Below are 27009 nucleotides of genomic sequence, written 5' to 3' on the forward strand. Positions count from 1 at the left end.
TAGCACTCACTGCATTCTATTTGGGGTTTGTCTCTGTGCGACCACACCAAGCTGTACAATGACCTCATTATTTTAAATGCAAATCTTTTCATTCGTCTCGTCCCACACTTGGTTTATATGCTCATTGGGACAGGGACCGTCTCTCTATTATATGTTGGTATAGTGACGAGCACAAGTGGCCCTTGCCTCTGGCGGCTACCATAGGTCTACTACTAAATGAAATAATCAGGATCTCACACATTATGATCTATATGACTTCATCGCTTTGGCTAATAGTAGCTTCCACTTTAAGCCTTTCGCCTGATAGTTTACCAGTTCTAATCCATTTTACAACAATATGGCAGGAGACTGTATGGTATGTTCTGCGATCCTGTATTCTGTTTACTGAATGCATGATGGAGAAAATAATCAAAGATGGAGAGTTCAATGGCCCTATCTGGACAACCCAGGAAATCACATACACTCATAAATCTTTTTTTCCCCACAGGTTTATATTTGATAGTGCTTCCCCCTTGTGCTCAGTTGTATGATAGTCTCCATATTTATCAATTACTCTTTAAATGAAAACACCCACAGGACCCAATAAACTTTTGATTTTTATTTTGTCCTGATTTTCATTTTGAAAAGCAAGGGACTATAGGACAGGGTTGAATGATCTCGAATATTATCTGTAACACCTGCTGTCATTCAGTGAAACTCCATGAGCTCCAGGGATATCTCACACGTAGTTCAGGAATAGTTCATGTTACCTGCCAATATTTATTAAAGCTTAAGGAAAGCCATTAAAAGCAATGAAAGGGCTCAATCATGCAAGTGTGCAGCACTGACTCTGGGGTGCTGAGTAGCTTTTTAACTCCTGCTGGAATCCAGAGGTGTTCGGCCCTTCACAGCACTGATCTTTACTGTACTGGTATGAAACTCATCTTGTAACTCTAGAAAATGTGGCACTTCTATTTGTGCTTATAAATCATACAGGTGGGCGAAAATACTTTACATTAGCATTGATACCGTTGATTGCTGGATGACTGAAATAATTTTACAGAATTATTTGTTCACCCTTTCCAAGCAGGAAGCCAGCTGTTGTGGTCAACGGATTCATATGCACTAAGAAAGTCACTAGTGATTTTCTGATAATGCTGTGTTTGGCTGCTGACCACCTCTCAACGGTGAGCTGCAGACTTGTCAGGGCTAGACCAGTAGTTTGAATGTTGGGAGGCGGAATAACATCGGGACTGTTGGCTGGCAAGTGACCAGGATTCAGCCCTAGAAAGGACTTTGAATGCAGTCTGCTGTTTGGATTTTCGGGTTCCCCGGTATGAACCAGGTACTCCCAGGGTGTGCAACAATAGTGCTGATCCATTGTCCACAGGCAATCCCAGGTCTACCACGATCCACAGAACTCTTTGACCACCCAAGAGCACACTTGCCATAGAGGCCCCCATTGTGGGCCCACTTGCCCTGCACAGATTTCTCTACAATAGCAATGTGATGTGAAGAATGGTCTGCAGCTGACATTAAAAAAAAAAACAGACATATAACTGACCCGACCGTTCGGGCACCCAGCTTTGCTTTGCCACTCTGCTCATGGTCCCTTTTGAACCAATTTTGAATGGGCCAGGGTCCATGTGCCGGCAGCCTCCACACACCCGGGGCCAGTGACAGGATCCCATCTGTGGCTGTGGCCAAAGACAGACAATGTCACACATCCGTGTTGCCTGCCCTCTGACCAGATTTCATGGTGGTCTGCACTTCACTGCTGAGGCTACCGCCAATTGGCTTGGCAAACTTTGCACCCAATAAGAAGACCAGTGCTGCAGGAATTTGCTGGGAGGTGCCATTTCAAAAGGTAAGAGAAACTTGTTATAGGCTTAACTATTCAAGGTAGTGTAGGTGACTTCATTCCGTCCATCCAACATGCATCTTAATAGCTTTCTAGTCATTTGGTTTGCTTCAGATGCATGTTTTTGTGCAGTTAATGAACTTGTAGGTATCAGGAAAAATTAGCTTGAAGGCTGCTTAGGCCCTGATTCAGGGAAGCTCTTAAGCTCCTGCGTAAATCCCATCATCTTCAATGGGACTTAAGCACATGCTTATGCACTTTCCTAAGGGGATGGCTTTCTGAGTTTGTGTCAAAGTTTATCAAAATTGAAGGGTGAAATCCTGGCCGCAATATAGTCCAATTGGCTTCAATGGGGCCAGAATTTCATCCAAGGAGCTTGGCAACAAGTGATATATAAAACTTATAGGTAAAAGAAAAGAGATTTTTGTTCTCTGTTTGTACAGTGCCAAGTACAATGGGGTCCTGGTCTCTGACTGGGGCTGCTGGGTGCTACTGTAATACAAATAATTAATAATAATTTTAAACAGCTCTGTACAGCCTTGTATTTTGCTCATTACTCTATTTTTTTAATCTGTCAAGACCAAAGCACCATCTTCATTTCTAAACTAAATATAGTAGTTCTGATTTTCTGTTTAGAATGACTCTCCAGACTACAGTCCATTAGTTTCCATTCATAGAAGGCCTGTGAAAGGAAAAGCAGGGATTCAAAACGTCTGAGCTGGTTAGCCAGAGGGAAATGCAGGTCTTTCATATTGGTTGATATTACAGATTACAATTCTATTTTAGGACTAATATTTACTGTTCTTTGATTGTGGGGCCCAGCTGATGCAGTATGCAGTTTTGTCCACTTAAAAAAAAAAAAGTATTGAACAAATTAATGTACTGTGTACTAATCGCCATAGATTTGTAGGAATAGCAATATTAAATTAAACAGCTACCCAATCTCAATTAATTTGATGAAAGAATACATTTATATGCACCAAGCAATACAAGTGAAATTTCTAACTATAAAGTGCCTTTTTTTCCTGAACCCATTAGGATTTCTCTTAATTTTAAAGTGAATTTAGGTAATCTAGAGGTCATGAAAAATATTGGATTAACAAGACAAGGGCCCTTAGAGATTAGTGGAGAGAATAGGTACAAAATGGAAAGCAGTAACACAAGCTTCTGTACTAGCTCCTGTCCAATCTGGATCTGAATGGAACTTCCTGAGATGGTGCTATGTATGTGATGATGGTAAAGAATCACAGAAAGAGTTACTTTTTTCTGTGAAAGAAGAAAGTATCTTTATTAAAATCCCATACAAAAAAAAAGTTAAAATGGAGTTAAAATTTTAAGTATACATCAGTAACTTAAGTTTAAAAACATTACAGGGATGGTGTAATTTTTAAAAAACCAAGCATTACAAAATCAGTAAATGTTAGAGTTAAGGTTATACTTAAAAGAAATCCAAATATGATAAGGTAAAAAATGCACAATTAAAGCACCCAAACAACCTTAACTCTGCCCTGTATTGATGCCATGCAATACAGTTATGATTAAAGCACTTTCATGGTCCTAAAGAAGATTAAATTGAGTTTAAAAGATACATTAGCCTTTATCTCTCTCTCTCTCTCTCTCTCTCCTCATGGTGTTGCTAAAGGGCAAAATTCTTTGCATGTGTCCAGTTTCTCTCAAACCACTGAGCCATTACAACCAATGTGATTGTTGCATGAAAATTAGCTTCAAAGAAAAGTTGGTGACTGGTTGAATTACCTCTGCTGTCCCAATGATTGTGATTCCTAATTTAAGATTTACCTGAACAGTTGACTAATTTGTAGCCTATATAATCCTAACAATTAGACATAACAGTTGTTAATAATTTAGAACCTAATTGATTCAAATATAGCCAGTGCATAATATTACAATTAATTTTAACCATATGGAAAATTTGAAGTGCCTGTATTATTTCGTTGTTATGATCAATTGGGACAAAGAAAAGACTAACAGAAAGCCTGGATGACATGAGGATTTTATTAAAGGCTCAGATTGCAGGGCTTGGGCATGTGTGGGGATTTCAGAGGATTGCCTCTTGAAAACTCCAGAGCATTAAGAGTCCATCCAGGCATTTCATTATGGGAGACGCCCTGACCAACGCAATAAATGAATGCTTAAGTCTGCCACTGACCTAGACCTTTGTAATTTGAAGGGCAGTGTTTTTAGATGGCTGCTCTTCGTACGTATTTCTAGCAGAATTTTGCTCCCCAATGTCCGGAAAGCATATGAATAATAGTCATTACCTGCACAACCCCTATTTTGAAGGTCCTGTTGCGAAAGACGTGTGTGTGTGCGTGTGCACACCTGTGAACTGAATCTAATTCACAAAAGCAAAAAATGAATATCCTGCTCTTCAGAAACTATGACTAGCTTTCGATCATTTACAAAGCTTTTTTGTTGTTAATACATAACTAGTGAAAACTAGCAAAGCTCACGTTATTTTTTTTCTCTCTCTCTCTCAACTGCTCAAGAATTTCCGCCCCCCCCCCCCCCCCCTTTTGGCCAAATAATCAAGGTTCTGAATCTATTGGAAAGGCCCAGAATTTTAATGAAATCTGAACATATAAATAAAAGTTCAGGCCCTATTTCAAACTACTGGAACAATAATTGCCTTTTGAGGGCTGAGCTGTGCAGCTTTAACTTTTTATAATGGAATATTAAAAAAAAAATCAGATAGACTTAAGCTATTTGAGAAAGCTTTACAATGATGTAGAAAAATCTAATTTTCAAACTTACTTTACTGTTATTTTTAGCCAGGAAAGGAAAGGAAATTAAATTGAACTTATGCAATGACACTATTTTTCACCGGAACAAAAAGTCTCTACTGACGTCTGTGGAGGGTGGGGGGAAGGAAGTTGCAATCTCTTATGATTCAAACTTTTAAATCACATCAGGCAAAAAAAAAAAAAACCCAACAACATCTGATGCATCCTCATCTTGGTGTAGCATTGATGGAGGAGCGTATGTAAAAAATGGTCCTCCAGGTTTCTACTGGGAATTATTTCTAGTGAGTGTATGTTTTAATATTCACCTTTATCCGACAAATAGAAACTATTGCTTTCAAGGAGACAAATTAATTTGGTTTCTTCAAAAGAAAGTTGTACTCATGAAAAATGTACAAAACTTCAGTTTACAAAAATGCATTACTAGAAAATGGTGGCAAAATCTATTGTGTAGACATACATTTGTTGTTTCTTTTAACCATTTTGTTGATATCAAATTGATACACTTTAACATTCCAATTGATTCAAAGGAACTTTATTTAAATAGCAGCAGAAGAAGCAACCTGAAGGCCCAGCAGGAAAAGAGTTGTTGTTTATTAATAATTTGTTATTTCGGTGGCGTTTTAGAGGCAGTCCACTATGTCAATATGGGCAGCTGCAAACCATGACACATGCTGCTGAGAACTGCAAAATGACTCAGCTTCCTGGAGGTCTTCATGCCTTGAACATCGTTGATAAGAACGCTCTGTCTTGGCTTGACTGGATTGCATATGCCAAATAAATAAAATGCTTTGTTCTAGTAACAGAGGTTCTCACCTACATCAAGGCCCGATTGTGCTAGGTGCTGTACAAAACATAGTAAAAGACTGTGTTTCTAAATCTCCTGATACTTAACTTTCTTTTTAATACGGTTCACTTAAAGCTTCTCTTTGGACAAAGAGATAGTAGCAAGAGTATATTTATTTTGTTGATCTTAAAAGTACTAAATTTCCATTTGAATAAATGTCTATGGGCCAAGTACTTCCATCAGTTACAGCACTGGCTTTAGTGGGTTTCTATTATCATTATTTATATTACCATAATGCCTAGGAACCCTAGGCATGGCATAGAACCACATTGTACAGGGCGCTATCTAAACACAGGACAAAAACATGGTCCCTGCCTCAAAAAACTTGCAATTTAAGTACAAGACAAAAAACAACAGATGAACAAAGATCTAAAGACAGGGGAATCCAAGGAAACAATGAGACAATATTGGTCAGCATGACAGCAGTGGTCTCAGCACACCAGCGGCCTACCTATTGTCAAGTTTTTTGTAAGCATCGTGGAAAAGGAGAGTTTGAAGGACGGATTTGAAGGAGGATAACGAAATAGCTTTGGGGATGTTTACAGGGAACTCCTCCCAAGCATAAGGGGCAGTGTGGGAGCATGAACGTGCCATTTGAAAATGTAACAAATGTAAGAGGCAGGCATCACTGGCCAGTCAGAGGTGAGAGGTGACATTTTGATAGTGAATTAAAGATGATAGGTGTGGTGGGGAGAGACAGTGAAGGTCCTTGAAAGAGAAGCCTAGCTATATTTGATGTGATAAAGAAGAATCCAATGGAGTCATAGGCACCAACTCTGTAGGTGCTCCAGGGCTGGAACACCCATGGGAAAAAATGGTGGGTTCTTAGCACCCACTGGCAGCCCACCTACCAGAACCTCCCCCTCCCCCCAGTGCCTTCTGCCCACCGGGGGGCCCCACCGATCAGTGCCTCCCCCTCCCTCCCAGTGCCTAGTGCCTGCCACGGATCAGCTGTTTTGCAGCATCAGGATGAGTTGGGGGTAAGGGGAGGGGAAGCACGCTCAGGGGAGGAGGCGGAACTGGATGGGAAAGAGTCAGGGTGGGGTTGGGAAGAGGCGGGCAAGGGGCAGGGGTGGAATGGGGATGGGAAGAAGCAGGGAGGGGGTGGTGCCTTGGGGGAAGGGGTGGAGTGGGGGCGGGGCCTGGGCAGACCTGGGAAGGAGCAACCCCAGCAGATTAGAAACTCAGCACCTATGAGTGGAGTGATTCAAAGAGAGAGTTGATGTGGTCAAAGCAATGGGCTAGGGAAATGATCTTTGTAATAGCATTCTGAATGGATATGAATGGGGCAATATTGCATTTGTCAAGGCCAGAGAAAAGGACGTAACAGTATTTGAGATGATGAGAATTATTCTAGCTATGTAGATGGACAGGAAAGGCTGTATATTTAGAGCTGTTATGCAGAAAGAATCTGCAAGATTTAGATATAGCTTAGATGTCAGGACCCAGTGGGAGGGCTGTGTCAAAGATGACACCTAGGTTACAGACCTGCTGATAAGCAGGTGGTGGTGTTGTCCACAGTGACTGAGAAAGTAGGTTGGGGCATGGGTATAAGATTAAAAGCTCTTTTTTAGCCATGTTGAGACTGAGCTAGCACCTAGACATCCAATAAAAGATGTCAGAGAGACAGACTGGTTTTTTCCTTTGAAGAAGGAGCTGATTTGGAGAAGAGAGGTGGATCTGTGAGTTATCAGCACAGAGATGGAGTTGAATTTGTGTTTGTGGATGAGATTACTCAGAGGTGAGGTGCAGAACAGAAGGAAGCCAAGGACAGAGACCTGTGGAACTGCCAGAGAAACTTGAAGGGCAAATGAGGTGGATCGTCCAAAGGACTCACCTGAAGAAGTGATTAGAAGGATAGGAGGAGAACAAGGAGATGACAGAGTTGTGAAAGCCAAGGGAGGACAAGAATTCAAGAAGAGGAGCACGGATGACAGTGTCCAAGATGTCTGACAAGTCAAGGGGGATGAAGATGGAATCCTTGTTCCAAAGTTTGGCTAGGCAGAGATCATCAGAGACTTGGGTGAGAGTGGTGGCAGTGGAGTTCAAGGGGCAGATGCTAACTGGAGAGGGGCTAGGATGGCACTGGAGGAGAGGAACTCCAGACAATGATTGTAGACAGCGTGTTCAATTAGCTTACGGAGAAGGGAGAAGGGACGGTAGCTGGAGAGGCAAGTGGGGTCAAGGGTGGGTTTATTTAAGAAGAGAGAGACTAAATCATGCTTGTATTGTGAGGGGAAGAGCCAGAGGAAAGTGAGAGTGTTTGGTAGGGATGTATCATGGCGTCAGAACTGGACCCAGTGCCAAGATTTTTAAAAGTGACCTGTGATTGTCTTGCACAGCTTGAGATGTAAAGAGGAGAGAAGCTTGATTTTTAAAGGTGGGTGTGCAATTCTCTTTCTCAAAATCAGACCCCTTTGTGTGTGGGGGGAGGCAGGCGGGGGGTGTCTCAAGTTGGATGTCAACATTCTGAGGAATCCCAAATCAGTAGCCAATTCTGAAAATTTTGGCCAGTGCATCTGACTTGATCTCTCTGTAATAGATGTTGGAATTTGAAATGAATTCTCAGGATCTAATTCTGCATTCACTAGCTCTTCTGCTATCTCATTGAGGTCTTTGGGTTTTCACATATGAAACTGAGGATAGGATCCAGCCCCTGTACTCCAGTTTCATTTAGGACCATATACTGTCTTGATTGATGTGGAAAACTCCAGCTGATGCCAACTGGAGTTGTGTATACAGAATCCCTAGAACAATGTGAGCCTGGTCATGCAGTCCTTATTTATGTGAACTGTCCCAGTGACTTTCGTGGAATTCAGACCTGCAGGTATTCCTACTATTATACATCAAACCTGGAGTCTATGAGAAAAAATACAGCTCGCAATCCCTGTGGCTGATTTGGCAATTGTAGCCATTATAACTTCCCTTCAAATGCTTATTTAATGTCTCATATAAAATACAGTTTAATAGTTTATTTAGGGCAAATTTAGGCTCTTTCTGTTGGGAGTGGTGTGCTCAGAGTGGGAGTGTGGGAAAGTTGAACCACATTAAGCTGTGGATCAAACATAATGTCTCTGAAAGCACTGGCAGGGAGTGTTCCAGGAAATAGCTCTTGCTACATTTTTGGAAAGGGTACCTCGTGCTCCCCAGCACAGCTCTCTAATGGCTGACTTAGTACCCACTCTGGGGCTGCTAGCATTGGTGTTAGCACTTATCTTATAGCAATGATCAGCATTCTTTTTATTTGCTTACTACAAGCTCCAAGCCTACGAAGTGCTGAGAGTCTCCTTTGAGTTGTTGAGTGTCCTCTGCTCCCACTGATTTCATTGTAGGATTGGACTCTGTCTGCTGCCTAGCTCTAACTCCTGCAGGTCTGATTGTCAGTCAGTGGATTCTAGTACAAATAATAATGACTACATTTATTTGTGCAGAGACAAGGAATACAATTAAACCTGTACATCTTATTTTCATGCTGAGAGAATTTAAAAAAAAAAAAACAACAACGGAATCTCTCCATGCTGCAATGAAACTTTTGGGAGCTTATGAAGGATGAATGCTCCGTACCGAATATTTTGAATTGTGATATCATTCTCTGCTCTTCTGCCACCTTTTCCTTTTAAACAATGTTTCTGGGGAGAACACAGGACTTGCTGTTTAAAACTTTACTGTTGGTGTTTAACAATTTATAATGATGGGATTTGGAATAGTCAGTGCGCAGTCATAGCCTGTGATTAATATTTGATTGTTTTTCCAACAAATTAGTGCAGCAGTGAACACCTAGGAGGGGATGGAGGGTGTATGGGAGAGAAGGCAAGAGTGAAAAACTAAAGGAAAGTAGAAGTAGATCTAATGGACACTTGGTGTCCTCTAAAGACTGACTTTAATCCTAAACAAATGCACATCAACTATCACTAGAATGTGAGGAAAAGGGTGGTTCTCTTTTAGCGGTTTGATTGCTTGAATAAGTTTCTGGAGACGGGAGGCCTGTGTAGTTTTTATAAGTTCAGATGGTTTCCAAGAGGAAGGAAGATTAGATATGCTTTTAATCCCTCATACCACTTCAAAAAATGCTTGTTTTTAACCCTATAGCTGATACATCTATTGGCTTGGACAACTATTCCAGTAAGTTTGCTATTGATATCTAACTAGTTTCTTGCAGCAGTAAATCTAATTAATAATAGGCTTTCAGAATAACCTCCCCCCTGTGTTGTGTATTAAAATGCATACATATTGTATCAGTCTTCCTCTGCCTAGCTCTTCAACCAACCCAAATGCTTGTCTCTAAAGGATACTGTTATTAGTTGGGTGAAACCTTGTTATGGGATTGAGATTAATAGGTGTGAACTCACCCTTCAGATAACATAAGGGTTATTCAGGAGCTTTTGCTAAATATTGTTTTGGGTAGGGGTTTAAACTGAGAAGAGATGAGAGACACCTTAAAGGAGCTGCTGACAGCACGGTGGCTGATCCTGGAGGAAAGCTGGGAGAGGTTTTTTGGGTTAGGAGTGCAGGCTGAAAAGAGTGTTCTTGGTGCTCTGAGCTAAAGAAGCTATTCCTGCTATTTGATTCCTTCTGTGTTCAGAGACACGTGCCTTTGTACATTTTTTGTAAATAAATCTGAATCGAAGAAGTACCTGATTACCACCAATTTACACTCCTAACTGGAATATCCTCAGGGCCTGAAACTTAGACTAGCCACTTGGGTCAAAAAGGGCAACAACAGCATTTCAGCAAAGGAAAGGTATAGTTTAATTCTGTTAAAAGATACTTGATCTTCAAGATATTCCCATATTATTCTTCATATCTAAGGTAACTGACTCTGATCCATTTCTTGAGGTCTGATATAAGATGAATTTGAAAGCTTGTATGCTTTGCGTTTTGAACATCAGGCTGTTTTGCTCAGAGTGGTAATGTTCTTGGTAAAGTAAATAATGGTGCTAAGGTCTATGAATGTGAAGAGGGGTTCGCAAAAGAATTGCCAATGAAGCTGAGTTTGGACTGTTCAGGGAACATTTGACTATTGTGTTTCTGTAGTATCTAATATAAGTAAACATGATTTGTGGGTTAACCAAGCAGATATATTCACATGCTGTGAATGATGTCTCCTATATAGTCACAAGGCAAATGCAACATGGACAATAGCAATGCAAGCTGCCGTTACTGCTCTACCCAAGTCAGTCTCAACCCTAATTCTGAGGGCTGACATCTAGTAGCAAAAAAGTAATTGTTTCCTTGTTCATTGTGGGCTTGAGCCATAGTTGGTTGAAGTCAGTGGCAGTCTTTTCACTGGAGTCAGTGGGCATGTATTAGGGCCTTATATACTGATCTTTCTAAAGTGTTTGCCAGCAACGGTGCCAGTTGTGATGATGGGTTTTGCAATGCAGATACCTGCCTATTAGGAATTGCCTTGAGACCACCTATTTGTCTACCTCTGGCTGCTAGAAGCTGGGACTAGATGACAGGGGACAGATCACTGGATAAATTGCCCTTCACTCCCTCTGAAGCATCAGACACCAGCCATTGTTGGAAGACAGGATACTGGGCTGGATGGACCATTGGGCTGACCTAGTATGGCCCTTTTTATGTTCTTATCTCCTACAGACCTCGAAAAGCTTGCCAGATGACAATACTTTTGGTATCTACTGCTCTGGGCTGCATTACCTAAGTGACTTTGAGACCAAAGGCTTTATTAATATTCATTTGTGATATCAATTATTTGAACTGCAGTAATGCATTCCCTGCATCCTTTCTGCACTAGCCAATAAGGCCACCACCTTGTTCTTCCTCAAAAGCCACTTCTGTTATGGTGCTAGAGAAACTAGCCAGCTAAAAAAGATTAAGTAAAGGGGAAGATTTAGGCAGTTGCTATTTACTTAAGGGTAATAAGTATTTTTGAATGCATGTTTTCTCTCTGTATTTCAGCATTTGTTTGTTGCTCAGCTTGTTTTGATGGTAAGTTCTTGCTGAAGGGATTGTGTTTTCCTATACAACTTTAACCCTGGGCTGAACAGTAACATTAAGCCTATCCTAGATGAATAGTGCTCAGCTCACTGTGGATGCTAGCATAGTACAAGATACTCCTCTGGCATGATGCCTATAGGAAATCAGTCAATCAATAGCTAGGCTGAGGGGAATATGGTTGTGGTTGGCATGTACTTTATCTATTTATAACACTAATTTTTAAAATTGCAAATCTCTATATAAACTAAAATTGTACGTATTTGATTGTATCCCTCTCTACCTCAAACCTTCACGTATCACTTGTCCTCTTCTAAGGCCTTCATCCTGAAAATGCTTATGAACGTGAGAACCTTGAAGCAGGTGAGTGGTCACATTGAGTCCCAGTGCTCGTGCACTTTTGTAAGATTTAGGGCCTCAGGCTACAATGGCTACAGAAGTTTCAGTGGGACTAATCATGTGTGGAATATTAACCGTATGTGTAAGTGCTTTGCTGAATCAGGGCATTAGTGATTGTGTGTAAAAAAAAATCCCCCAAACTACCAAGAAAATGTTTATGGAATCTGGGCCATGTGGGTGAGATGTATGTAGAATTGTTCATGAGCTGGAAAAAAAATTTCCTGCAGATTTCTGGTAACTATCCCTGTTTCTAATCCCCAGAGCCATCCAGTCCTCATTGTTGATGAAACCTGCGTTGTTGTGTGGTACTATCGCCCTTTTATTAGTGATATGTAATTTTTATTTGATTTGTATTGATACAATCTTGAATAAACAGAAAATTACACATTGGAGCCTTGGAGATAAGCAGCTCAAGGAGTTGTATGTAGCAAAATGACATTGAATATTTGTAAGGTCAGACTTTTAAGGAAGGAAGGTAATTTAAATCTGCACATTTACCTCCAGGGAATATTTGGTGATTCCTTTTGCTTCCCATTAATGAGTAGTTATCCTTTTAATTGCTAGTTGGAGAAAGGGATTCCTACAAATGGACGGAGGGGTGGAGAAGGATTTTAATTAAATCATTTAGCATACATGGAAGTGCATACCATGAGGTGTAAGAGAGATATGTTTAATTGGCTTATAAGGATAGCAGTAATGTAAAAACTTCAAATGCCACATGAATTGTGGAGCTAAGGCTGCAATCAATTGCTAGTAAATAGCAATAATTGAAAAAAAATATATAAAACTGAATGATATTGCAAAAGTGGAATTAGAGGACAGAATGCCCCCAAATCCTGTTGGTTCAGGAAAAATATTCAGGGTAGTATATTTATGTTTTATTCTGTAGAAGATTTCACAACGGCTCACACATGGGCTGACAAGTTTTCATGGAGAATATGAATGTGAATTATAAATAAATTACGGTAGAAGCTCTTTGGGGCAGGAACAATCTTTTTGTTCCATGTTCATACAGAACCTGGCACAGGTAGTTACTGATTCATGATTAGTATTTCTAGGGATTACTGCAATACAAATACATAATAACTAATAAAGAGATGAGGTGAAGGATTAAGATCACTAATCTGGTATCAAAAACTCTGGTGATGGCTTAGGTGACAAGCTCGATCTGTAGGGGAGACACAGACCTTAGAAACCAAATGATGTTCAGCCAGGATTTTTTAAATTTCATCATGCCTCTTACTTTGGAATTAAGGAGGTACTTTTTTCTACTTTTTAAAGATTTTTCAAATTATTTTCACAAGCGGGGATTTGAAATCCACATAAAACTAGCAGTCGCTGCTTAGCAATAAAAAGTTGGTGTATAATAAGAAACATAGACAGCATACAGATTTAAATTTTAAAAGTGACATTCATCAGTAATTATGCTTTTTTACATATACATAATTGACAGACCCTCATTATCGCTTTCCTCTTCTACTTGGATTGACATTGACATTAACCTTGGAGTGATGATGTCTGCTACAAGGAGATCTGATCATCGCTGTAAGGCTTTAAAAGTCGTAAATTTTGATATGCAGAATGAAAAGCTGGAGCCACTGGCATGTGTTTTCACTTTTGTAGTCGAAAGGTAATAGTAACAGACATTTGCCCATCAATGAAAATATGGGTGAAGTAGAAGGAAAATGTCAGATTAGTTGCTAGGTGCACTGTGCATGTGCCGTAGAGAAGGAATAAATCTAAAACGTTGAGGCAACCTGGATTGAGCAGGTAGTTTGCTCATCCTAGTCATGTTTTTATTCTTCTTTGGGGAAAGAGGTACTGCTCGAGTGTGTGAGAAAATATGAACGTGTTTCTCAATATTGTATCAGGTTATACTATGGTATCCGATACTGAATATGCAAAAGAATACATTGGGGTAAATAAAATGAGATGATATAATTTAACCACCAATGCCAAATTCCTGTTTCAGCGCCAAGCCATGGCGACTGACCTAGGCACTGGGTATCCCAGTGGGAGCCATGTTTTAGGGGGAAGGGGCACCAGTGCACAAGGACTTAATTCCAACTTCATTTCCTCTCCCCTTGCACAGATGCTCAGGGGAAGATGTATCCGACCACAGGGTTCCATCCCAAAAGCTGGGTGAACTCCAAGTTGGAGGAGCTCTTGATTATGTTTATTTTGCTTGTAACAATGTATTTAAATTTTTCTTGATAAAGATTTGCTCATGCTGAATTGTGGGTGGGTGGGTGGGTATGTACCAGGCAGGGACAGGGGTGCTTCCTGCAAAGTCACCCTAGTCAGCTTAAAGAGAGTTTTTAATGGGAATATTATTGAATGGTGACCATTATAATAATCTTAGAACCAGTAGTTTTTAAACCACGAGTAGGTGGGGAGAATTTATTTAATTTGCACCTGACAGAATGCTGCGAAGTCTCCACTTGATGATGTGTATATTAGCTGCTATACAGTATTTTGCGAACATCAGACAAGATTTTCTGAACTCATTAACTATTCCCTGATGATGTCTCATATAAATAAACATTAGGGGTAGCAGAACACTTTTTGGGAAAAAGGTAGCAGACGCTCCACCCCAGACTTTAATTCACTTCCAGAGCCAAACTCTGAATCGAACATTTTAAAATTTCTTTGTGGTTTTGTGATATTTATTATATGTATTATTTATTATTATTTTGTATCAAGATAATGGGAAATGTGTAAAAACATAACAAAAAGATGGTCTTTAAGTGCTTATAATCTAGTTATAAGATGAGAGACAGCAGGTAGATGGAACAGAGGTGCGGGGATGGACAAAAGGAACAATTGTGAATATTGTGATAAGCAGCAGTCACATCACATCACCTACCTGGCCATTATTGAGCTTTATGGAGACAAAATGGTAGGGGGGGCGGAGTTTTAAGGAGCATAATGTGGGGCTTTGTGGGTATGTTCTTTCCACTTCTCGTTTGACTGCTTCTTCATCTGGAAATACCAAGAGACCATAAGAAAAGAGACTCCCATGGAATTTCCAATGGCCATCAGACGTGATGCAGTTCTCATCAGAGCTGATCTTTGTTCTCGTGAACCTTCTAGTTTGGACAACAACCCATCTGAACTTTTAGCTGCTTTTCTAAAAGAAATCCAAACTCTAAAACTTCTCACGTTCTTTCATAACTCAGAGAAAGAATGTCCTCTATTCATATTTGTTCCATTTAAACCCACACACTCAAATTAGATCATATATTTAAAAAAAAATTTCCTTTTAAATGGTTTTAATTGTACTTTACCTTTCTCCCAGCCTTTTGTCTGTCTTGTCTATTTAGCTTATAAGCTGCCCTGGATGGGGACTGTCTTACTCTGTGTTTGTAGAACATCTATCAGAATGGTGACGTGATCTTGGGTGGGGCAGCTAATGGCAACTACTGTCATACAAAAAATAAAAAAAATAATAAAATTAGGTGCCAAACTGGAATTGACAGTGTCCCTTTAATGTCCTTATGCTGTTTTTCAAAGAGTATATAAATACAAATGGAGATGTGGTTGGAAAAGTTGTTATATTCAGTCCCATCAGAAAATTTCTTTGAGGAAGAAATGACTCTGTCTAAAGTATTTATCTCCGACAAGTATTGTAACCTGCAGCACGGCCCAGGCCTTAATTTTACACTCTGCAGCTGCAGAAGTGCTATTCCACAGCAGGAAGAAGCAAAGATAAAATTGCCATACATCCGCTCTACACATTCACTTTGCAGCATCCGTTTAGGTGAGTGGCTTGTTGTGGTTTTCCCATTACTAGAAGGGTTTTGTCATGACAAACAGCATCTGTCCATTTCCCCAAACACAGACTGTACATCCAAAGGCATTGAAAGGCTTAAATAAATTTCCCTGCTGCCAGTAATTCCGTGTCAAGGGCATTGCAAACATCTGCAGCTCTTGAGATACTGCAGCCAAAAACCATGGCTGGAGTTGGCAAGGAGAGTGGAACTGGATGAGTATTCTAATAACTGCCACAGGACACACCAAGATTGCCCCTAAAATGCTCTATGTGGCCTTTTTATTACTCTAAATTTGGTAACCCACTGATCAGTAGGCTCAGCGGGCCTGTCTCAGTTTCACACCACAACTTGGGGGTCATATCCAGTGTGGAGGGGTAAGTGGGTTGCTGCACTGTTAAAGACGTCATCTCACAGATATGGCATCAAACAAGATCCCTTTTCTGCCCAGCTAGTAGAGGTCTTGATGTAAGTAAATGACCTGCGGTGGCTCCATCTCTATGTTTGGAAGGAAGGGTTATGGTGGAGGGTAGGGAATTGGCTTTCAGCAGTTAGGAGCCAAACTAACCTACATTCTGGCTGCCACAGCATTTTAGACCCTCCGACAGCTGAGAGTATCCAGAGTGTAGTATATTGAAGCCATGCTCTCTTCAGCCACAACAGGCTCCCTGCGCTAGGGAAGTGGGGGCGTATAGAGTTGCTCTACCCCAGGCAGAAAATCCCCTTATGCAGGGGCAATTCCCCAGGGGCCTTTATGCTGCCATGAAGGGCTGCAGTGCAAGAGATAATTGGGCCCTGTGTCTCTGGTGTCAAAATAGTGAAGAGACTTACAGATGGGACCTATCAACATGGCCACTGTCCTCACAAAAAGGTTCTATATTGATATGCAACAAATAGCTAGTGGTGGGCAGCCTGCGGGCCGCACGCGGCCTGTCAGGGTAATCCATTGGTGGGCCGCGAGACAGTTTGTTTACATTGGCCACCTGCAGCTCCCAGTGGCTGCGGTTCGGCATTCCCAGCCATTGGGAGCTGCTGGAATCAGCCGTGCCTGTGGATGGTCAATGTAAACAAACTGTCTCGCGGCCCACCAGCGGATTACCCTGACAGGCCGCAGGTTGCCCACCACTGAGGCAAAAAAAGAGAATAAGAGGAGGATATGATAAAGGTATACCTACGAACAAGAAGACCTTCAATGAAATTGAAAGGCAGCAAATACTTTGAACACCAGGGATAATTAACTGGTGGGACTCATTGCCACAAGCTTTTTAGACAAAGCTTAGCATGAGTAAAAAAGATGATTATATAGTTAAGAATGTCCACTGTTACAGTCGGGAAGATAGAACAATATTCTGGGTTCATGCCTCAGGGTATAACCTAGTATAACCATAAATTCTGCTTCAGTATTTAGGTGCAAGGCTCTGCGGCAATATTGCTCTTTATAATTTGTATTACTGTACTTCTTAGAGGAGGCAACTAAGAGCTCATTGGGCAAGGCATTGTATAAACATATAGTGAGAGACAGTCCCTGCTTCAAAGAGCCTGAAATCTGAGGGGATGTCTGCATTGCAATTGGAAGAGTGACTGCATACCCAAACTAGCTTTAATTTAGCTAGTACCACTAGCAGTTCCACGCAACAAGGGCTGCAGCATAGGTTAGTAGTCCGAGTATGTACACACGCTCCCTGGAGGGCTCATAGTCAACTAGCTCTCATGATGCTTCACTGATACTGGTACCTGAGCTAGCTCAGATATGCATACATATTCTGCAATCACACCTCCAGTGCATTGTAGCCATACTTTGCATAGGCAAGACAAAGGGTGGGAAGGGACACATAGATACAGAGAGCTGACATGATTTGCCCAAGGTCATGCACCAGGTCAGTGGCAGTGTCAGGACTAGACCTCAGGTTCCTGACCCTTTCACCTCTAGTGTAGTTCCCTATATACTAGATCATGCTGCCTCTTTAATATGAGTAATTATATATTTTGTACACATTCGCCAATTATATTCAGTTCTTTTTTCTCCATCAGCTGAAGAAAAAATAATCGGGCGCTTTTTACCAAATGCCTGTAGGAAGTCTTTGATACCCTGGAAGAGTTCAGCAATGCAGCAAAGGGAGCATCTTTCCGCATCTCCTGCATACACATTGAGGTCTTTTGTATTTATGAGCAAGATCTGAAAGAAAGGGGCGGGAGTGAGGAGGGGGCGGGAAGCCCACTGGATAGGGCTGGCATCTTATAAGATTTATGAACGGCTAAATTTAGAAATGTCGTTTTGTTATTGCTAGTGTACTGCAGGCTTCTGTGTCACCAGGAAAAATAGCAGTCACCGCCTTTGCGAGAGCGCCTATGAGTAACATAAAATGGGCTCAATTAATCATTTTAACCACTGAATTCACTCTGGATAAACAAAGCATGTATCAGATGATATGCCCTAGAAAGGTAGTCATCCTTACAAAATGCTCCTCTTTGCACCTCGGCTCCTCTCATTATCGTATTGCAAATAATTTTCTGAAAGGAAGAACTGTTCAAGCAAAATATTAAATAGCATTCATTTGTCATTTTCCTGCGGGGACCAGGCAGCAACCTGCTGTGGCTGGAAATATGTGGTCATTACAAAGCTTGTATTGAATTGTTTGTTTATCTTTTTTCCTCCTTCTTCTTAGATGACGTTCTTTTGTGATTGGTAATTTTCAGTACTTCTGCTTGAAGGCAGCATCCCCACTAGTCCTGAACTGAAACTAATAGATGATAGAGGTTTCATCTCATGAACACGCACACACATACTCTCTCTGTCTTACACACACACACACTCACACTCTCACTCAGTAATGTGGTATTTTACTTCTTCATGTGTTTAAAAAACTCCTTGTCACCATCCAGTCAGAAACTCTCAACAGCTTGAGTGTTTGTTTTATTTGCTTTTTTAAATATGTCATTTTGGTTGAGAAGTACTCAGACTGCTATTTGGATAGCTGGAGAATGTGTTTCAGTTGGTCTCAGCTATGATAACTTAAGGCCATCACACATAAATGGCATCGTAGCTGTTGCTTTGTGAGTTTGATAGCAAATTGAATTAATTAAAGTAGGATCAACATCAAAACAAACGATACTGGCTTTGCTGGGTGCTTTCATGCGGAACAAGCTAGCACATCTGTCTGAAAATACAGAATTGAGAATCCCCCTCTCCAATACACACACTTTATTTATGCATTCCTGTCTGTCTGTGCTTGACACCTTTCAGACACTTACAAGATGCTGCAGCGCCATACAGATTAGCCATGCAAAGCAGGAAAAAGGCAACTGTAACAGGCCAAAGTGTTTTTGTTTGTTTGTGTAGCTATATATGCGTACTCTGTCAGTGCATATGAATAAAATTTTGAAGTTTGGGGGCAGGGAAAGGAAACAAAATTTTTGAAAAAATGTGCAATTTCTCTCTCTCTCTCTCTCTCTCTCTTTTTAAAACCCTTTAGTGAACATTTAAGTGTGGGGGGAAAAAAAGGCTTTGGGGCTATGCTTAGGTGTGTTCAGTGTATGCCAAACAGGGTGCGAATCTTGGATTAAAAAGTTGTTAAAACATGACAATATATAGAAGAACCATGCAGTGGGAATATGTTTTTAAGAGCTTTTAAGATGCCCATTCTGCCCCAGTGCATATCCTGCATCACTAAGAAGTTGCTTGCTTGTTTTTACTGTTGGTCTGGTCTGAAGGATGCCACATTGGTGCAGATTGACTAGGTAAACATCCAAAGTTTTCAAAATGATGGCAGAAGAAATCAGCAGTTTCTAACTGGTACCAGAAGAGGGGGAACCTAGAAGTGACTGGAAAATGGAAGTACCTTTCTGTGAAATTTTTTTGGAGGAAAACAGTGGTCCCAAACCATGACAAAACATTAACAAAAATGCTTTTTAAAATTTGATTGATTGCAGGAAGGATTTTCATGAAAAAATCCATTTCAGGAAAACCAAAACAGAATTTTTTGACTTTCCAGTTGCTCACCTGCCAGAGAGTCAGAGATCCCTGCTGCTTAGCACCCCTGATTCCATCCATCTCTAAGACCCAGAGACGCTGAATGCCTACTCTCTCTGCCAGTTCGGCAGGGGAGATGAGAGACAGAGAATCAGGGACTCAGGGTGCTCAGCTCAACAGCCCTTCAGGAATGCTTTTGTCAGTTTCACTGGCAAAAAGTGAAACTTACAAAAGCCTTCCAGGCAGGAAGCCATGGAGCAGTCATTGCTTGCAAAAATAACAAACAAATAAATGTGGTTTTATAACAAGGGCGTTTTTCATCTGAAAAGCATTCCAATTATTTTTTTTTTTACCAGCTCCAGGGAACCGCGTTTCGTAAATATTTATTATTTATTTCCATATGTTATTTTCAGAGAAAAGAAAACCTCCCTGGGTATTATGGGCTTGATATAGAAATTAGTGTGAGAGGCTCTGAGTCCTGTATAGGAGAAGAGACTAGATCATAGAATGATCCATTCTGGCCTTAGCATCTATGAAGAGTAGACGTTTAAACATAAAGCAGACCTTCTTGCTGTTCACTGTCCAAGCCAGTTGCGTGGGCAATAGAGTCACCAACTGTAAGAAGTTATGATCAGCATTACAGAGTTGTTGCAGTGGCTGGCTCTAAAATTAATGCAACAATTTCAGCATCCTAAAGTATGACTAAAACATCTCAATTTATTATATTTTCATACTGCATTTTTTCATTGCCTTTTGGGAGCTTTAATAATCATCCACAAAATTACCCGGCTGTATCTTATTGTACTTTTTTGATTGGAAAAGTTTGGCTAGGGTGATTACCCCAGGAAGCACTAATAAGCCTTGTTTTAACAAGCCTAAATTTATACTATTGACAGAAGTTAATTGCACTGTTATGCTCTTTTTTGCACAGGATTACTGATTGCTAAGGGACAGTGGTGGAAAACAATAATAGCATACAATACATGAGAAAACAGCTTTAGTAAGATGCTAGCAGCTGACACCATGGTGAAAATTGCCCAGGAACAATTCACCACTGCAAAATGGCAGTACAGAGTCATATAAATAGAAATGGGACAATAGGGGCTGTCACCTCCAGAATACAAGCATATGTATAGATATGTTGAAATAGTGTGTGGTATAATAGCAATGCTGTAACTATTGCTGGTGAAAAGGGAGTTTCCTAAGACAGTGTCACCAGATGATCATTTCTGATGCTGTAACATGCCATTTCCAGATGTGCTTCTTCCTAAGGTAGCACTGGTCTTTAGGAAATGGAGGTCAAATTCCATCCCCCACCAAATCATTGTGTGTCCACAGTTCTGTTGTTCTGAAAGGTGGCACTTAACAAAACTTCTGCTATCTTTAGTGCATGCCGCTGCCCTGCATCCCCTCAGCCCCACATGCGCTGAGCTTGCTATGTTTTGGAAATCTAAGCGCTAAGAACATGTCTCGGCTCTTATGAGCCCTGGGGTTCACAAAGGTATACCCACAGGTATATAGCAGAATGAGTACTTGTTTGCATATGCAGCACACAGGAAGAGTCTGGGAATGTAAGTTCCTCCGCTTCCTCAAAAATGTAGTCTAGAACAGTGGTTCTCAACCAGGGGTCTGGGACCCCTGTTGGGCCACGAGCAGGTTTCAGGGGAATCTGCCAAGCAGGACCAGTGTTAGGCTTGCTGGGACCCAGGGAAAAAAGCCAGAATCCCACTGTATGGGGGCTGAAGCCTAGGGCCCTGAGCCTCGCCACCTGGAGCCGAAGCAGAAGCCTGAGCAACTTAACTTCACGGTGCCCCCTGTGCTATGGGGCCCTGGGCAATTGCCCAGCTTGCTACCCCTTAACACCGGTCCTGGCTTTTATATGCAGAAAACTAGTTATTGTGGCACAGGTGGGCTGTAGAGTTTTTATAGCATGTTGGGAGGGGAGTGGGAGCTCAGAAAGAAAAAGGTTGAGAACCCCTGGTCTAGAAGGTAAGGCCTGTTGTTTTGGGGTTCTCTGTGGATGGAGGATAAATTGTTTAACTGGCTAATTTGGATTCTATTTACAGTATTTGCGTTGAGGTCCCTGCATTGTTTTAATGTGTTTTGCATTGAATTTAAAGCAAATTTTGCACTTATGAAAGTGTTGGCTTGACAGCCCAGAAGTCTGAAGTCCTTCATTCTAAAGCACGTATATGGACTGAGGCGTGGTAGAGTTTTTCTCCTCCTGCTCCGCTAATATACCACAACCCTGTTCTGCAAGGCCACCCATCAGTAGGGTTCATAAGATAAGTCCTGCGTGGAGTGTACTGGTGGGGAAACATGAACCACTGCTGCCCTTGCTGTTCCTGCTCTGTGGATAAGTTTTGAAGGTTGTCAGTCTACCACCTTTCCTGGATGGAACTCATGGATCATAAAGGGTAATCAGTTTTGGTATCGGCCTAATAAATGCGTAGTAAAGTGCCTCATGTTATAGAGGAGAAATTTCATACCTGCTTGTGCTCGACACTATCGATGCTGCCATCTTGTGTTGAGTATTTGGTAGAATGAATTTTTTTACAGCATTTCTCATTTTTTGTAGGAGTTTCATTAGAACTCTGAACAATCTTCCCCGAAGCTGACACGTTATTGTCATCCAGCATCTTTAATAGCGAGTCCTACTCAGTGCTTTTTATCACTCCCAATATTTTCCATCGGCAGAGTACATGGTGGTATTGGTGCTTTTTTTTTTTTTTTTCTCTCCTGGCAAAGACATCAAGAAAATCACATCAAGGATGACAATGTTTTTGAAGGTCTTAGCCACATCTGATAAGAACTTTTTTCGTCTGCAGAATTGGATTGGAAATCTTATGAATACAGGTTTTCATGTGAGATTTCAGGGACTTCCCGCTTCTGCTTAGTCCAGCAACGCCAGGAAAACAACTCTCCTAATATTCCAGTACTTTTGCTTTCAGTCCTGGACCAGAACATGGGAGCACAAAAGCTGTGCAAATAGAAGAAAATATTTATCCTTCAAACTAGCTCATGTTGTCCTTGTCTGGTGTTCGGGGCAGGGGTACGGGAACAATTTCTATAGTGGTGGTGCTGACAGCCATTGAACCAAACTGTAATACCCCTCTGATAATTGAACCAAACTGTAACCCCTGCATATGATGGAAACCACTTCAAGTCCAGGGGTGTGGCAGCACCTCCAGTTCCAGCACTTATGGTTTGGGGTGAAAGCTCACATCAGTTCTCATTGTATATAAACTGTTACGTGAAACAAACATGACCTTTTCTAGAAAAGTTTAAATCCAGAATGAATTGAGGAGTCAGTGCTTCATTTAGGCTAGAGTTTCGAGGTCAGGGTCAGGACCAAATTAGGGCTAACTAACAGTGCCAAAACCACATAAGTTGTTCTTGTGAGATTTTTCTCCCTTTAAATGGTCTAAATTGCTTGAGCTCAGCTGCTCTCTCAAGGTTTTTGCTGCATTTGAACTGGAATGGGAGACCAGGTGCTTTGAGGTTTTTGATTCAACCTGAAAACAAACATAATGGGGTGGATTTGAATTTCCCCCAACCCTCAATTAATTTAAAAGGGTTCAGATTCTAGGTTCTGGTTTCTTCCTCTGTCTCTAGTTAAAAAAAAACCTTGGGGATCATTTCCAAGTTTGTTGCAGCTACAATGACAAAAATAAGTCTGAGAAGTCTCAAAAGTCACTACACAACTTCTGTGGCAGACTTCTAATTCTGAGTTAATTTCCTCTAAATCTATGATGGTCTAATTAGGGTGAGCAATGTATCCTGTGCCCTAGTCCATGAGTCACCAAGGGGGGTGACATCTCTTGGGTAGGTGACATCTCTTGTATGGGATGTTTCCTTCCCATGTGAAGTACATGAGAACTAGAGGTTCTGAGTACAAGATTTTTAAGCTATTTTCTCAATAACTTTAGGATTATATACTTTATCTCACCTTAGCATTTTAGACTTTAAAATAAGCATTAGTGAATGTTTAAGAGGGCTGCTTTCTGCTCCTTTCCATGTGAGAGAACCTTTAACTGGTACCGAACCTTGAGCTGGCAGTGCAAGGTTGCGCAGCAGCACTGGGAAAGGTAGTTAATGGAGTGGTTAATGACTCTGACCTTCTTTTCTTTACATCCCTCGCTTTGGACAGCATGGCCCTTCCTATTTACATTTACCTACTTTCTTTAGCACTTTATCTGGAGCTGCTCTTGTTGCGTTTTGTCTGCCCCTGGGACTTGAAAACACCTACTTGTTCTCTCTCTGATTTATATTTTCATGCCTCATCTTCCAGGAGAGATGCATTTAAAAAAAAAACTAATCCTTTAGTTGGCTGCTTTAAAAACATTGTTTAAACTACAGCATTTGTAGGTCCCCAGCCCTTGTGCCAAAAGAAATCTTGTGTGCCTTAGTTTTGGTTCTCCTACTTATTAAACTGATCATTTAGAACCACAATATCATAATAAGTTTGCTACAGTCAACTCATAACATGCATGGTTTCAAACCAGTATGTGTCACAGAGTACAGGGGATAGTGGCAAAATGGAAAATGTACATAGAATCATAGAACCTTAGGGTTAGAAGGGACCACAGGGGTCATCTAGTCTCATCAAGTGTAAAAGATACTGTGAGAACACAGGCCCAAGTTCTGCCATCTTATACCACGGTGACTCCATTGAAGTTCATGGTAATGCATTAATGTAACTGAGAGCAGAGTTACTCCCTGGTTGCTATTTAACTATATCTGACCTCACTTCCTGTACCTGAGGCAGAGGAAGCAGTCTGGCTGCAAGAGAGGGAGAAGCATGTGGAGCAGGACAGCATTAATGACCAAGTGAGACAAATTTCTGTCCTCACATATATCCCATGCAGCCCTGTTGGTTTCAGTGGGATTGTATGAGACACATGCGGGGGCAGAATTTGGCTCATTGCCCTTAGGGACCTGTGCTGTTGTAATGCTGGAAACGGTCCTTTGGTTTTCTAATACACAAAATACAGAGGAGCTTTGTGAGCGGCAGCATAGTTGAGTGGATAGGACCACAGACAGGGAGTCTGGGGACTTCGTTCTTGCTCTCACAAAGAGCTGCTAGGTGACCTGAGCAAGTCGCTTCACTGCTCTGTTTCCTCAGCAAAACGGATATATTTATAGTCACGCTCCTTAGTATAGTGCTATGGATGAACAGTGCTATGTAAGAGCTAGGTAGTAGCTGTCTAACTAGTATTAAGTGGTTATAAAATATATGCATATGTGGCTGGCTGTTATTCCTGTCTGACGCAGTATTGACCAGTAGTGTGGTGGGGGAGTGGGTTTTTTTTATAAGACATAAAAATGAATGCCTGGTCACTCTGGTAATTAAAGATTTCCAGTGATGATCCTCCCCCCCACCCCCTTTTTCTTTTAAAAAATCTCCTTTTAATCCATTTATTTATTTATTTTTGCAACAGTTCATCACATCAAATTCTAGTCATTGCACCTGCTATTGGGCCTGCATGTTTTAGATTAGAACTTTATTAGGACAATAATACACAATAAGCCCAAAATTTAAAGACTGCACTGGAAACAACTGATACAGTTTCTTTTTGTTAACACTCTGTGCTCTGGTGGAGAACTGCATTCAAATCAGTCTGAATATACATTAATAAAACACAGGAAATACAGACGCTATAATGAAGTAGTTAGCATTGTATTGCTTACTATTCGTTCTTTATTCTGTTTCACACAATAAAATAATTTCATGCAAGGAAAAGGGAGATGTGCAGTAGCACACAGATGTGCAATTGTTTTAAGCCTGTCTTTTGATGGCACTAAGAAGCATAGACTGGCATCAAGGCCGTGTTTGAGTGCAGTCAGTGCCCCATTGCTATACACTGGTTTGCCTGCCTACTTTTGAGCCTAGCACTGCTCTGATATCATAATATAATAAGCAAGTACTGTAGAAATGGGTGAATAGGTAGATGTTTCAATTCAGAAAATACTCAGAGAGGGTGAAATTCACCAGTGGGCGGAGGCCCAGTACAATACATAGGCACTACTTAATTCCCACTTAAACCTCGCTCTAATGGGCTCAGTGGGTCGTAAGTGGGACACAGGCCTTGTGCTGGCCCTCTGCCCAGGGTTGAATTTCAGCCACAGGGAAATTCTAGTGTTTGGGAAATATCGCGAAAGATTCTGATTTGAAAATATTTGCACTGGAAATGCTATGGGTAGAATATATACAACCTAGGATGGGCAGGGTAGAATATTGTCATCACAAGAGCGGGCAGCAAGAGGAAGTGAACTTTTCCCTTTCTTTTTTGTTATGAATATCAGTGCACACCATGTGAGAGTCTCCTGGCAGCAATGGCAGGTAGTTTCTTGGAGCTTTGGCTAAGTAGGACACAGGAAAAATGGCTAGAAGGTACGCAGGACTGCATGGAGCAGGTGGGGAACAGAATTTTGGCACATGCAGTGGCAACTGCGAAGGCCTATTGTTATTTATTTGCTGTATACAATATTCTGCCAGGGCTGCACAGGGTATTTTAGAAACACATCGGAAGAAAAGGCAACTACTTCACTGAGCTGACTGAGAAAATTGAGGAGGCATGAGGAGGTAGTTACTGCCTCTCTCTATAGTATTAGTCTGGCCGTTATGGGAATTTTGTTTCCAGTGTTGGTGTCTGTACTTCAGAAAGGATGCTGAAAAACTGGAAAGGGTCAGAAACACATAGACACAACTGCGTGAAGGTCTGGAAAAGATTGGATGACTTTCAAGATGATATGATCTGGCTTAGCCAGAATTTATGGATTTAATGCAGTGATCACTTGGGGGAAATTTCTATGCAGAAGGTCAGACTAGGGTGTTATTGTCCTTTCTGGCCTTAAAAATATATGAAACCTAGAAGGTAAATTATATTTGGGCATGAGTGGCCTTAGAGAATATGACCACTAGAAGGCTAGTGTACTGATGGCTGGATGAGCAACTGGGTTGAGTACACAGACTGTGGTGGCGAAAGAATCCCAAGTGCAGTTAGAGAGGGGAGGGGAAAAGAGAGCTACTTTTCTTTTACCCTTCATGGGGGAACACTGTAGTAGTAATGACAGTAAAAGACAAGCAGTCCTGGATGCACAGTCATAGGGAAGGTGTAGAAATGGTATTGAAAGGTGCTGAAACAAAGGAATTAACAGAAAAACTCAGATGATGGAACACAAACAGGGAAGAGACACTGTATCCCACATGTGACTAAATATCCTTGCTGAGGGTTTGGGGAAAGGGAGGGGAGAATGAAGGGATCGGGAAGAGCTGTTTATGGGTAAGAGTAGGGCTTGGAAGGAGATGGCAGGGAAGAATGAGGAGTTTGGAGGAGAGGGAGTGGTGTCTGGGAACAATCAGAAATTTGTGGTGAGGGAGGAACAAGTGGAGCTTTGGTAAGAAAACAGGGAGTGTTTGCGGGCAGGGAAGGGGTTTTTGCAATGTACTTGACATCTGTTTT

This window comes from Chelonia mydas, chromosome 5 (assembly GCF_015237465.2).
Source record: "Chelonia mydas isolate rCheMyd1 chromosome 5, rCheMyd1.pri.v2, whole genome shotgun sequence".
Classification (NCBI taxonomy): Eukaryota; Metazoa; Chordata; order Testudines; family Cheloniidae; genus Chelonia; species Chelonia mydas.